This window comes from Bidens hawaiensis, unplaced genomic scaffold (assembly GCF_021521415.1).
Source record: "Bidens hawaiensis isolate Kalapana, Puna unplaced genomic scaffold, B.hawaiensis_p1.1 tig00020046_1, whole genome shotgun sequence".
NCBI lineage: Eukaryota > Viridiplantae > Streptophyta > Magnoliopsida > Asterales > Asteraceae > Bidens > Bidens hawaiensis.
This window is the reverse complement of record NW_027493054.1, coordinates 43,321-58,113: the sequence shown is the minus strand read 5'-3', so window position 1 is coordinate 58,113 and position 14,793 is coordinate 43,321. Positions and strand designations below refer to the sequence as shown.

Below are 14,793 nucleotides of genomic sequence, written 5' to 3'. Positions count from 1 at the left end.
TTTCTGTTTTAAACTTTGATAATTATATTTCTATTTATCTTTGTTATATTTGTGTTTTATTAGTTTAGTTCAAATACCAATATACCGTAACGGATGTGATAAAAGCTGACATACTTTGCGTAGACTTAGCGCATTTTGTTTTAGTTATAGTACCGTAACAAAACTGACCGAATGACAATTCTTTTTTTTAGTCCGGTTTTATAACGAACGTGAAAAACCCAACCAAATTTGCATATAGACTGATCACCGCCAGGGACCAACAATGCTCGGGTTTTACCAACGCTCGAGTTTCACTGACCAACGCTATCCCAATGTTCCATCTCAATTTTTATAACTTTTTTTTGTTTTAGTTTCCGTACAATAACACATGTAACAAAAACTGATCGAATTCACGTCAACTTACCACCTCAACACTTAGGATCGGTAATACTTGTGTTTTACCAACGTTCGGATTTACCAACCTGCCCGGTGCAACGCGCCAGGTTAAAAACTAGTTTTGTATATTTCCATTTCTATACTGAACTCTAAAATATTTATTTTATTCTTAAACTCTAAAATCTTTCTTTATAGTTGGTCCCTTCTTTATCCAAACTTATATCTCTAACTCAAATAATTATGTTTCCGTCCATTAATCTTGGAAATTTGGACCATTTGTCACCGTATAAGGTATAACAATCTTTTTCATACACCACAACTGATGTATGATTCCAAATCTATGTAAGACTAAAAACCCTTAATGGATTCCTCACCTATGGCTTATAATGGAACTCAATTATTAAAATTATTTTTTAAATGAATTATTTTTCCAACTAATCATAGTGCTTAAGTATGTGTTTATGTATAGTTGAAATGACATCATGCCTATTCAAGACAATGACCTCCAAATTTGTCTTCTAACTCCAATTTTATTTAGCAGCTAAATTATTTTATGTAAATTTCTTATAGTTTTCCTAAAAATGTCTTGTTTCATACAATATAACAAAATTATTAAACTACTTTTCTTGAATAAATTTAAGTACAATAATAGACATAAGAAAACAACAAAATATAATAGCAACATCAAACAGTGTCCTAGTGGGTTCCATGCTTGAGCTCCATGGCTACTGAGTTGACTCACTGAGTTAGTGTTCAACATGACCCGAGTCATTGCCCAAGAAAAATCAATCAAATTACACATGTACTATTGTACTAAACAAAATTCATTCTCAACCACTTTGGACAACTAATTTGATCAACATGTGACATCTTTAACCTAACCATTGAACCCGGTGTGGCTCCAAACCGCGTCCCGGACACGACTCAAGTCCCTCCCTTTAAGGGTTCGGCCCGCACCAACAAAAACCGAATTCGAGCCACGGCTACGCGCTAGATACTCATGGGGTGGAACCATATCCGAATCTTGATCATCAGTAACATCATCCAAGTCATGCAACGACTCAACCGATTCAACTCGGTAGACCTTTGACCAATCTGGCACATTCACCGGCGCTGAGGTCGCCACATGACGCCCTGCGCCACGTGGCGACCCAAAGGTGTCCCCGCCGAGAAAATGATGCACAGTTCTCGGCGAGGACACCACCAACCCTATCCCAGGAGATTCCTCTAGCGCTGAGGACAACCCGCCTCCGCCACGTGGGACCGGGTTGCGATAAGCCCTCCTTGTAGTACTCTCCACCATGGCGCGTGGATTCCAATCACGGGCGCCCTGATTTACCATTTCATCAACCATCGACTAGACATCGTCTTCTCTGAGTTCTTCTTCATCGTCTTGGTCTGTGTTCCCGCCATATCCATAACTACCTAACAGAACTTCACTCCGGCTGGAAATTAATTTCCGGCCTTTAGCCATAGATCATATAGACCAGAATGATATAACGTAACTAACTACTAGAATAATAATATTAATATTAATTTCATAATTGTTATATATATAGAGTCCGTCACTGAATCATGGTGGTGTATATATATATATTGTTTTAATCATGGAACCAAGAACTGAATTTCATGTGAATTTGGTGTGCATTTGAGTCGGGTTTCATTTTAATAATGTTGGATCGACAAGTACACTAGATTACGAGGTTGTGAAAACTTGGAGGAAAAGGACAAAAATCGTGGTAATATTTGCGCACTTGGAGGTGGAGGTGCCAAATTGTATTATACTATTTTGTTTTTACGAATCTTTATTTATTTTCAATAAAGGCGAGTTTATAGGATTCTTAACTTGAGCGAAATTGATGTTTTCTTCTCTTGCTCCAGTTTTGCAATCCCAACCATTTACAAAGTTAATTTCGAGCAACTCCAACAACCCTTTTTGTTAGATTCTTTTGGTTATAAAGCCGGTGACACTATGTATACTGATGACACTATGTATACTGATGAGGCTGTATTAAGAGGTGATTTTTGACACATGACGTCACATCAGAAAGAAGATGATTTTTATTTTAGGGTATAATGGTTTTGTAGCCCAATATTAACTCATCACATCATACATACACACACACACACACACTAGATTTTATCTCCCGTATTACAGGAGTTGTTTTACATTATTCGTTTGTAATATTTATATATAATTTTATTTATCGTAAGAAAGTTAATAATTAATATACTTGAGGTTTATGAATAAAATGGTTTCACAAATAAATGATATGTTATAATCCGTTTTAAAAGCTATCTGGGTTTGGTGATACCCATTACCCGTTTATTTTCTTTATTATAAAATTGTTTCTTAATTATAAATAATATCTTTTTAAATAAAATAGGATATTAATTTTTAGTATATCTCTATTTTATAAGATTTTCATATCAAATATTTGATGAGATTAATTTTTAATATAATGAGATGATATAACCCGTTTAAGAGCTATCTGAGTTTGGTGAGACCTTTACCCGTGAATTCGGGTCAAATGCGTGAGAAGCTTTCATTTACAAATAAAGCAATCTGATAACTTGAGATGGTTGTTTTACATTTTTCTTTTTTAATATTTATTTTGGATTTTAATTTTCTTTATTGTAAGAAAGTTAATAATATAATTATGGTTTGATGATGAAAGGGTTTTATAAATAAATGATATGTTATAACCCGTTTAAAAGCTATCTAGATTTGGTGACCCATGACCCACTTATGTTTTCTACTATAAAATTGTTTATTAATTATAAATAATATCTTTTTCTTTTTAAATTGGATATTAAATTTTAGTATATCCCTATTTTATAGGATTTTCATATCAAATAATTGGTAAGATTAATTTTTAATTTAATGAGATGTTATAACCCGTTTAAGAGCTATCTGGTTTTGGTAAAAACCCATATCCATGAATTTGGGTTAAATCAATGAGATGCCTCTATTTAAAATCAAGCAATCTGGTGGCTTTCATAAAAGGGGAGAGCGACCACATCACGACACGTAGGATTTTAGGGGTTATATATATATATATATATATAGAGAGAGAGAGAGAGAAGATATAATATAATAATCCTTAACGTACATTAACATACAAAAATACATATTTCATGAAATTGATCATCACATCCCAAGATCTCGAAATCGTCAATGTATATCCAATTAATCATCGGTTCACTGAAAAAAATAGATTTGGATCGTTAATTGATCAACTTTTTACTTTTCTTCATGAAGCTCGTTTTGACCGTATTATGGATTTCTTGAGCGTTTTTTGTATTTGGCCATGAGCGTTTTTGTTTTTTTTGGCTTGAGCATTTTGTTTTTGCCTTAAGTGTAATTCGCGTACATTTTTGTACATTAACGATTATTGTACGATAACTTAACCCTATACATATCACACACATAATAATAAAATGATAATATTTCCAAGCAAACTCATGGCGACAAGGGCACATCGCCCCCCCCCCCCCCCTCAAAATCGCGGGGGGGGGGGGGGGGGCATCGGGGAGATATTGCTTCAATATCACCCCACTACACATAGTCTAAGAGCATTCTGAACCCATCCTCCAAAATTATGTGAGAAGAATTTGTAAATTGTAGGGTGAGGTTCTGAGTGTAAATGACAGGATGAAGAGAGAAAAATAGTGATTTTTTATAAATTTGGGAAAACTTTGTTTGCCTCTATTTATTTTTTAATATTTATTGAATTAATTGTGAGTAGAGAGTAGAGAAAACTGTAATGATAAAGGTATAGAAAATATTATTTGATTAAACAGAAGAGAGAAATGTATTGTTGTTTAGTATAATCAACTAATTATAGAGATTGAGATGGAGGACGTAGGGGCTATGAACGCTCTAAGTATCTTTGTTGAAGTCTAATAGCTATTCTGGTAGTCTTATTTTCCTGTACTATTAATTAGTTCTAGAACTAAACTTTTGAATGAACGTATCCAGTAACATTGCACTCTTAACTAATAAAGGGTACGTGACTATGTAATGACCGACGAACTCTACCTAAAAATATTTACGTGAATATTTTTTCTATCTATTATATTAAAGAGAATCTCTTCTTAAAAGGAAGTTCATACATTTAAACTTTTGATGGACACAAAGGAGCGGATATAAGATAAACAAAGTTAATACTCATCCAAACGACTGTATCTCTTTGGATTCTTTAAATAATAATCATTATGCCTTTAACTCATACTTTCTCGCTGTTTATCTTTCAATGTACAAGTTCATTCGAGATTCAGAAATATTCTATAAGCAAGCAAATAATTTTAAGGTTGTAATTTCAAGAGACCGAATCCGTGCCCCTTTTAAATTCTTATATGCCATAAAAGCTATAATTCCATTCTCTTCATTTGATATTAGTCTTTCTATATTAATAAAAGTGAAATTTACAAAAGTGATACTACTACAAAGTATTACCAACACATTTTACATGTAGATAACATATATGCAGATAATTACTGACTGATTATCGAAGAACCCCAAATAAAATTTAAAACATAGAAGAAAAAAACATAAAAATTGCCGTTGGTATTAACATTTCCCAGGCGCTACATTGACACTAAAATAACTGGAAATGATATAATTTGGCTTTGTGTAACCCAAGCGAACCCATTAACATATGGCAATGCCCCATAATGCCCAAAGTGTGCCTTAAGCGCAAACATGCCTTTAAAACCATAGTGACTTACGTGAGTGTATATTATGACTTGGACTATGGATAGATTAACATTTGGTTAAATTGGTATGTGCACATTGTTGGAATGCGTATGTGGTTTGATTGAATTTTGTTAGATTGGACATTTGGCATTGTGGTTAGATTGATATGTGTACACAGCGGACATAAGTACGTGGTTTGCTTGAATTTGAATTAATGTGACTAAATTTGACATAGCGAGACAATGTTTTAAGTATTATTAGAAGCAACGGCACATGCCGCAAGTAGGATGAACAATGGTAACACTAATGGTAGGATTCGCTACATTGATGCGCGAAAAGGGACAACATCAACATAATTTATCGTTGTGAATCACACGTTGATGACCTAATCAATGCAGAGCATGCTAGTTTTTCATCAGGAAGATATTGAGATCATTGGCGGTCCAAGATTTTTGGAGACCTCAATCAAACAAAAAAGTTGGGACATTTGATAAAAAATGTAACATCCGTTAATTTTCAAACCTGAAAACCCGATCTGTTATAAAATTTTTGCATCCTTGATATTTAAAATATCGTTTGTACATGTCACTTGTATTTATACCTTTTGTAAACGAGTATTAACAATATTGACTATATACATATTTTGTTTTACCAATAATATAACTTTTGAACCATTTCAAACTCATAGGACCAATATGCAAATAACCCAAAATCCCTTTTTCCCTCCCAAACCCGTCACCACACATACTCCCCCCCCAACTCGATCCGATCCTCAAATTAGGCCGTAAATCACGGAATTAGACCTATTTCCTCGTCTCTTGTTCAAAACGCTTACCACATATATGGTAAAGATTGTTAATTTGCAGCCAAACCTTAAAAAATTCGTTTAAATTGCTTTAACTCAAACACAGACTGAACCTACCTCGTTACCATATATAAACTCATCCATAACACAATTAAATCGACACACACCCTCCTCACATCGTCGCTAAGCAAAACCCTAAGTCAATTTCACTTGAGAAGCAGTTTTGGTTTCATTTTGAATTAAGTCTTGGCCGTAAAACCCTAGTCCACGTTTCCTTCAATCTGTGCTTTTAACAGGTAATTGTTGGTTGATTTATGGTCAGATTTGCGTGCTTAATCGAAGCCTTCTGTCAATTTCAAGTGCTTAATCAAATTAAGCTTCATGATTTGGGGGTTTATAAAGATTTGGGATTGATTGGGTTTTGTCTATTAGTATTTTCCATTTCATTATACGAACATGTTAGACACCAGCCCGGTTGGCAGGTGTAATTGAGTTAAGGTTCTGGCTTGGGAGAGACCCGGGTTCGGAGTCTCTCCTAGCCCACTTTGGTGTATTTTTTTTTATTTTCAATTTATTTGTTTCTTTATTTCTTTTTAATTTCATATAATTAACTTAACGAATATCATAAAAGCTAATAACTTTTTCCACTCACTTTACGAACCGAACCCCGTAAAACTCTAAAGATAATTTTGTCGTTTAAACATTTTCGTATATGTAAATACAGGGTGAAGTTATAATAAGAAGTGAAATGTGTCTAAAAAGTGTAAGAAGTAATCTGGTGCGTTAGATTTAGGGATATGATGGTCTAGATGGAAAGTGCGATTTTTAGGCGGTGTGTTTTATTTAAATACCTGCTTTATAACAGTCCAAGGGTATAATCGTTAATTGTGTTATATTATATAAACACCAGATTTTAATCAAAATTTAAAGCGCAACACCAAGAACGCCAAGAACATCAAGAACAAAAACACACTTTTATTAACAAAAAACACACTAGTATTAAACTCACAATAACCTATACATTCAGATTACAAGAACATCCTTACAAGGCATCTAACCATTCCCCCCAAACACCCATTAAATACAAACACACACATACATCAATCCACCGTCCCCATCACAAAATCCTTTAGTGGTTGAAAATTCTCCCCTGCCTCCAAGCTCGTCCGCCGCCACCGCCCTCAAACCCTATGTTTCCGGAAATCAAGGCTCGTATCTACAACCACTTCGTTATCATCAATATCTTAAACCCTGACATCACCGACAAGGGGGCAGTAATGTTCGCCGGATTGAGGTGATGGCCGCCGGATTGAAACAAAGGGGGTTCCAAGAGGTCGTGGACTGGTGGCGGGGGTTAAGATGACGGTGGTGGATTCATAACGTCGGCGACAAAGGGGGTGTGATGTTCGCCGGAATTAGGTGATGGTTGTCGGATTCAAACAGAGGGGGTCCGAGGTGGTCGTGGACTAGTGGCAGGGGTGAAGATGTGTAACATCCGTATTTTTGAGAGTAATAAATAAAAGGAAATTTATTATTACGTATGTGTCGTTAATTTGATTGTGTGTAAATGTTAGATAATAATTGGATGTGAAAGTGTGAGAGGGTTGTGAGGCCCATAGCTACCTATATATAACCCAACCCCTCCACCATTTCCCCATTTCCTCCCTTTCACAACACACACCCTCAAGCACACACACACACGTTCTCTCTAGCACCCGAATCCAATCCCGAGCTAAAAGAAGGAAGAACCTTGTGTGTGAACGCCATCAAGAAACAAGAATTACCACCAAATCCTCGGGTTAGCAAAGATCCGAACCAAACCCGAAGCAAAAGGTGAGTTTTGGGTTTTAAAGGTTAAGTTTTATGGTTGAGTTCGACATGCAAACTGATAGAACGATAGATCGGGTCTTGAGAAGCTAGAAAAAAATGTAAACTTGAAGGGTCGGGTGTTAACGGGTTCGCTATATGACAAAAGATGAGGTTTGGACTAATTAAAACACGGGTATACAAAGTTGGTACTACCCAAAACCCATAGAAAGGGTAAAATCAGGCCCTAAGGAAGAGTCATGGAGGAAAATGGCTTTAAATGGTAAAAACGGAGAAAGGCAGAGATTTCGCATCGCTTGCTATGCGAAGCGAAATCCCATGCGAAGCGAAATGGCCATGCGAAATTCCATGTGATTCATTTTCTAATGCATTTTTGGTAAAGGACCGTTAATGAAAATAATTTTTTTTTCATGCGATTCATTTTTTTTCATGCTATTTTCTGATTCATTTTCTGATGCATTTTCATGCGATTCATTTTCTGATGCAGCTCAACCACAGCCAGGGGCTCTGCCCCTTGGACCCTGCTAGGGGCTGCCGCCCTTAGACCCCGCTACCAGGGTCGCTGCCCCCGGACCCCCGTTAGTTGAGGGTTTCATTAACTTAGACGTAGGAAGTAGTAGTATTGGATAATTGACACGTATAATGTATTGTACAGTTAGCCGTGCACAACTAAGGAAGGGCATTACCATTAACGGCGAGAGAAACCGACTCCATGTGAGTTCTAGCCCCCTTTATATGTTATGTTTCGGGGCTGTGTGCATACTCTTATGTGATAGATAATACACTTACTTGATTGGAAAATGTATGATATGTGTATGGTTGTGTATTGAATGTATTATTACATAATAATTGTATAAACGAGTAGGTATGTACTTATAACTGGAAGATATGTAAAGTATGCACGTATGATAAATGTATGGTTATTTGAGACAGAAGGGACCAGACCCTCATAATATATGAGATGATAGGGACTAGACCCTCATAATATCTGAGATGTTAGGGACCAGACCCTTACAATATCTGAGATGTTAGGGACTAGACCCTTATAATATCTGTGATGTATAGGATATAATAGCTTATGGTATACCACAGGGTTATGAAAGAAAGTATGTAAGTACGTATGCATGTATAATAAGTATGTATGAAAGAGGTAATAACAGGTAAGGTATGAATACGTATCTTCGGACACGTATGAGTAAGGATATGAATGTAATATATGTTAATTGATTAACTAGAACTCACTCAGCGTAGCTGACTTTTAGTATGCATGCAGGCAAATAGATTGAGGCAGCTGGCTTGAGGAAGGACACATGGCATGAACTGAAGAGACTGGCATCCACGATGAAGTGTCATGACTGTTTTAATTAATGTTTATGAAAAGACAATTTGTGTGTTAAGACAAAAACAAATGTTTTGTAATGTGATGTTTGAAGTTTTAAATTATTTCGCGAAGTTTTAATTAACTATGATATTTAGAACTGTGTTTATGAGTAAATCCAACACCAAAGTAGGGCTTCCGGGAACGGGACCTTACAAGATGATGGTGGTGGATTCGTAACGTCGCTGACGATGGTAGTCCTGTCAATTCCGACTGTGGTGAGTAGAACCCGATAATAGGCAGCGGTGGTGTGCGGTGGTTTTAAGGTTTGGGCCGGAATTGCAGCGGTGTTCTGGTACGGCGGAATTAGGGTTGCAAGTGGTGGATGGCGATGAACATTGGGCGTCGATGAGTGATGTGAGATGCAGGAGAATGGAAGATTAAAAAAAAAATCTGATCATAAGAATAGGAATCACAATTAATTTGGATTTTAATTCCTTAATTATACTTTTTGTTTCTTGACCATCTTACCCTTATGTGTTTAATCTAATCCAATGGTTCATATCACTTCTTATACTTTTTAAGAAAAATCTACTTTTTATTCTAACCTTTCTCTGTAAATACATATAACTTAATTATTATATATCTAAAAATTTATATATACTTTCCAATTTTACCCAATATAATTTTCTTTATAAATAAACAAATAGTTTTATTCATCCAACGAACCGATCATCACTAAACTTTCAAATTAAGTTTTTGTTTAACACATGATCTTTATATATATATATGTGTGTGTGTATTATTAAATTAGCATTTCATTGTTAAAAATCGTAAAGTGATATTTAAATCATTTATGCTCTTAATTCAACTTTTGTAAAACTAATATAAAATATACTTAACACTTTATCGATTCTAAATCCTTTATAAACCCATTCTATCGAGTCTAGTTCGTTTATTTCGTTTGAATATTTATTTTGCTTATACTCTAAAAATAGGACAAATTTGTCGGGAATTCCCGCGTGACCAATCAATTCGCTTAAGTCGTCAACTTGTTACCGCCTTCTATATTTCATGTGAGTTTTACATACCCCTTTTTCTATCTTTTATATTTTTTTGGGGGTAGCATGTATATCTTATTCACATTTACTCATGTTTTTATTACTACACCTATTCAAAACACAATTTAATTTATGTTTATGTGATTATTGCATGCTCTATGTGCTTAAGTGTTTATTTTATTGTTTGGTGGTTTGGTATCTTATCCTCATCTATTCTCATCTAATATGATCAGATATTTAATTGAGCTGGTATCCTGACTGAGTTAGACACCTCCCTGGATGGCAGGTGCAATTTGTTTAACACACTGAACCGGCCTGGAGGTGCGGGTTTGAGTCCCTCTAGGCCCGGTTTTTCCGGTTTTATTTTTTTTAGCTTTTAAAATCATATTTTGTTACCATTATACATTTATAATATTAAATAAACCTTATTCTAACGAAACCGAACCCCGGATATTAGGTTTTCTTGTCTTGAACCCTTGGTTCTTAACTAATCTTTAGTATACATAAATATATATATATCTACAATATATGCCTTTCAAATAATAAATATGATATATATTTTCACATGTTTTATAAATTGATAGCTTAGAGGTTTAAATAATTTTTCCTGCTAATATATGTGTATGCATAACTTTTTATCAATGAAATTACATATATAGATAGATTTTATATTTCTATGAATAATTAATATTTGTATTTCTTTATTTTTAAAAATACATATAGATAAATATCATATAATGGTTACTTGTTTTACTTATTAAACTTAAATAAAAAATAATAATATTAATACTAATAATAATAATAGTAATAATGCTAATATGCAATAAGTAACAGATATAATAACTTAAACCCTATCGATTAAATCTGTTTTGTCGCGCTTTATTATTTTCATACTCATTAGGAATTAGGATATTTATATTGGTTATAAACTTAATTATAGGCCACATAGTCGGGAATCCTCGCTCGAATCTACAACTCGTTTAAATCTTTCTCTCGTTATGATCTACATTTCAAGGTAAGTAATTCACATCCCCTTCTTTACCGTTTTTATATTTTGGGGGCATTATGCGTTCACAAGTTAAATAGGTTAGCATTTTCACTACAATTCCACTATTTGCGTAGATATGCACTTGCTTGATTAGTTGATAGGTGTGAATGTGACTATGTGTTTATATTTGAGTTATAGTTGTTGGTATTTTATCCTCATTAGTATGATCATACACCGTCGGAGTAACTCAACCCGTTGGGACGAAAGAAATGGCCTTTTTATATTATTGTTGTACTAGTTGTAGAAGTTCATGTTTATTGCAAAGAATTATCATTTTCTATACTATTATACACAAAAATTGTGATTACTTGCTCAACTTTATGTTGACAAACCTATCTATTTTCACGCATGACGCATGTAGCTTTTTGGAATAAAGAAATAAGTTAAAGAATAGTTTGGACCTTACAATGCATGACGAATAGTGATGGATTTTTATTTTTAATTATTTAATTATGATGTTATTTCCGTTTAAGAAAATATTGTGTTTTGTGTACTTGAATGATTTATCAAATGAATAATTTAGATATTGACACGTGTAATTCAATTAGTGTCTTTAGAGCTATGATACAAATAATGTAGCGCCCCGGCATGCTACGCCATAGGTTGGGGTGTGACAATTTAGTCAATAAAGAATTATTGACGTCCCTAAGACTCGAATTACCGAGACTACCTTTTTCTTTTGAACTTACCACCTTCTCCCACGCCACCTAGTGAATCTTCATTGTGTTGCTATTCCCTCCCCAAATAAACGTCTTCATGATCCCTTAAGATTCTTCACAACTTTACTCGGGACTTTGAATAAAGAAGGACTTTGAATAAAGAAAATTAATACATTGGTAAACTTTCAAGAATCGATTTTATCAAGACTACCCTCTCGCCTACAGATAACGTGCTAGCTTTCCAAGGTAATGAAAATGTGAACATCTTTTTAGTGTTTTTTTTTTGTCACATTGTACATTTTAAATCAATCTGATTTTTTGTTTTGTGGGTGATAAACTAAAAGTACTTAGCAAAAATATAATTACGAACTCAAGATAAATTGTGGGAAAAAATAACGCTTTTTTCTTTTCATTCACAAAAAGTGACACCGCATTCTTTGTATTTGTAGACGAAATGTGTTCAATGGCCTAGCACCATTTTGCACACTTCCTATTTGTGTGTCTTCAATATTCAATTTGATGTACATGTGTAATGAAAATGTGAACATCTTTTTAGTGTTTTTTTTGTCACATTGCACATTTTAAATCATTCTGATTTTTTGTTTTGTGGGTGATAAACTAAGAGTACTTAGCAAAAATATAATTACGAACTCAAGATAAGTTGTGGGAAAAAATAACGCTTTTTTCTTTTAATTTACAAAAAGTGACACCGTACCTTTTGTATTCGTAGATGAAATGTGTTCAATGGCCTAGCACCATTTTGCACACTTCCTATTTGTGTGTTCAATGATCTATTGATTTAGTATTCACTCCCATATTACAGTGTATGGTATTCGCTCTCATATTACAATGCAATCAAATCTTTACGAGCTTAAAAAGTTATTGTTTATAAAAGGAAAATTGGTTTTTATTTGTCCCAACTATTTCATTTTTGTCGGCGCTGGTCCCAACTTTCATTTTGGCTGGCAACGGTCCCAACTTTAATATTCGTTTCTTCCACCAGTCTGCGACTGACGGAGCACTAACTCCGTTATATTTTTGCTTACGTGTCAATCTGAGTTGTCAAAAAACATCTTACGTGGCAGCCACCATGGATTATTGTATATAATAATACAGGTTCATCCATAATTATGCAAACCCTAGAAATCCAATTGATTAATCCAATCCATGTTTGTTAAAATTAAGTTAGCGTTTTTGATTAGTGGATTAAAATGATTCAAAACCATGTTTTAATTACCTCGAATGATGCTGGGAAAGGGGTGAACGAAGTTGGCCGAAGCTCCAAGCTTGGAGGAAAGATTACGGGGTTAAAGAAGATATATCAGTGAGATTTGAGAGGATGAGCAAGTTTAGCTTAGTGTGTGGGTCCTGTTTATACTAGTAATTGCGATGAAATTCATTAATCAGTGTTAATTGCTTATGGCCGATTTTCCGGTGAAGGTTACGGGAATTAGTTCGACGGTTAAGGAGTTAAAATATAATTAGAATGTTAATTATTGTTGTTTATTGCTGTCTAACTACGTTATTCTAAATTAATAGTCAAGAACGACTGAAATGGGGGTGTTTTTTGGTGGTCGGAGCCTCACGCCGTTGCCGGCGGCGGCACGCCGGGAATACGGGCTACAGTGGGGGTTGGGTTATTTTCTATTAATTTAGTATATTTCAAATTTATAATTTCAGTTTAGACCCTAAAGTTTGAGGTTATATTAAGTATAAATCAATAATTCACGATGGCTGCCACGTAAGATGCTTTTTGACAACTCAGATTGACACGTAAGCAAAAACATAACGGAGTTAGTGCTCCGTCAGTCGCGGACTGGTGGAAGAAACAAATATTAAAGTTGGGACCGTTGCCAGCCAAAATGAAAGTTGGGACCAGCGCCGACAAAAATGAAATAGTTATAACCAATAAAAACCAATTTTCCTTTATAAAATAACTAGGTTAGCTACCCGTGTAGCACACGGGTTATAATAAATAAATTAATTTAAACAAAAACACAATATGTACTACAAAAAATATGTTCAACAACAATAAAGGTATATTATAAGTTTGAATAAATTACATATAACACAATATGGAAATAAAAAGTTGTTAGAAAATTCATAAATCTCTAAATATTTCTTTGTACATAATATTTGTAGTTTTATTTGTAGCTTTACTTTATATATCAAAACTTAGTAATTTCACATTATTTCTGTCTTTTAACTCTAGATAATGCAATACATAACTGGCCATAAGTTAAAATAAATTATTTAAAAAACAAACTAACCATCTATAATGATTGACCGTAACTTTTATTAATATTCATTGCAAAGCAAAAATAAAGTGAAAATTTCATTATTTGGAATTAATCATTTTATCTAAAGTTATAGGATTTTATTATTTTATTTAAGAATAAAAGTGTGAGTTCCAATATTACTTTCGGATATGATTTCAACTTCTATAACACAGTTATCATATTGTATTTTCACATATAGTTTAGTTTTATTGCATAGACCAATTTTCTAGTTATTATTTTAACCAGCATCACTTCAAAATCGGCTTTTAGGACTAACTTATCACTTGACAACCTTAAATTATGAGGCCATTTAAAAATCAGGTTACTAAGACTTTCTTGCAATGTATCATTTTATGTCTGATAGATACCATCGGAAGAATGGTAATATTTTTCATCTCCTAGAAACATGGATAGCAAACGTTTGCTAATTTCTTGAAGGACCTCGTTTTTCGGTGCAAGTATAACTCACTCACTAAAAAAATTTATATTTTTGAAATCTTCATCAATAATAGAAGGATATACAAAGTCAATTTACCATATGATAATAGTGTGCTAATGTCTAACAATTTTATTCTAAAGATAAGAAATTGCCTTATCGACCTAAAAAAACTAAAACATGTAGTTTAGTGTTTATATTTTTGTGGATTTTTAAGATGATAAACTTAATATAAATGATGGGTTGATAAATAGTCAGTTAAAAAAGAAGTTGTAAATGACTACTT

General features: G+C 33.9%; 1 pseudogene; it reads right to left on the bottom strand.

Annotated features, from left to right (window-relative positions):
* Nucleotides 1–1,252: 1,252 nt before the first annotated feature.
* LOC143559853 (protein S40-5 pseudogene) lies at nucleotides 1,253–1,729 on the bottom strand (annotated as a pseudogene).
* Nucleotides 1,730–14,793: the final 13,064 nt, after the last annotated feature.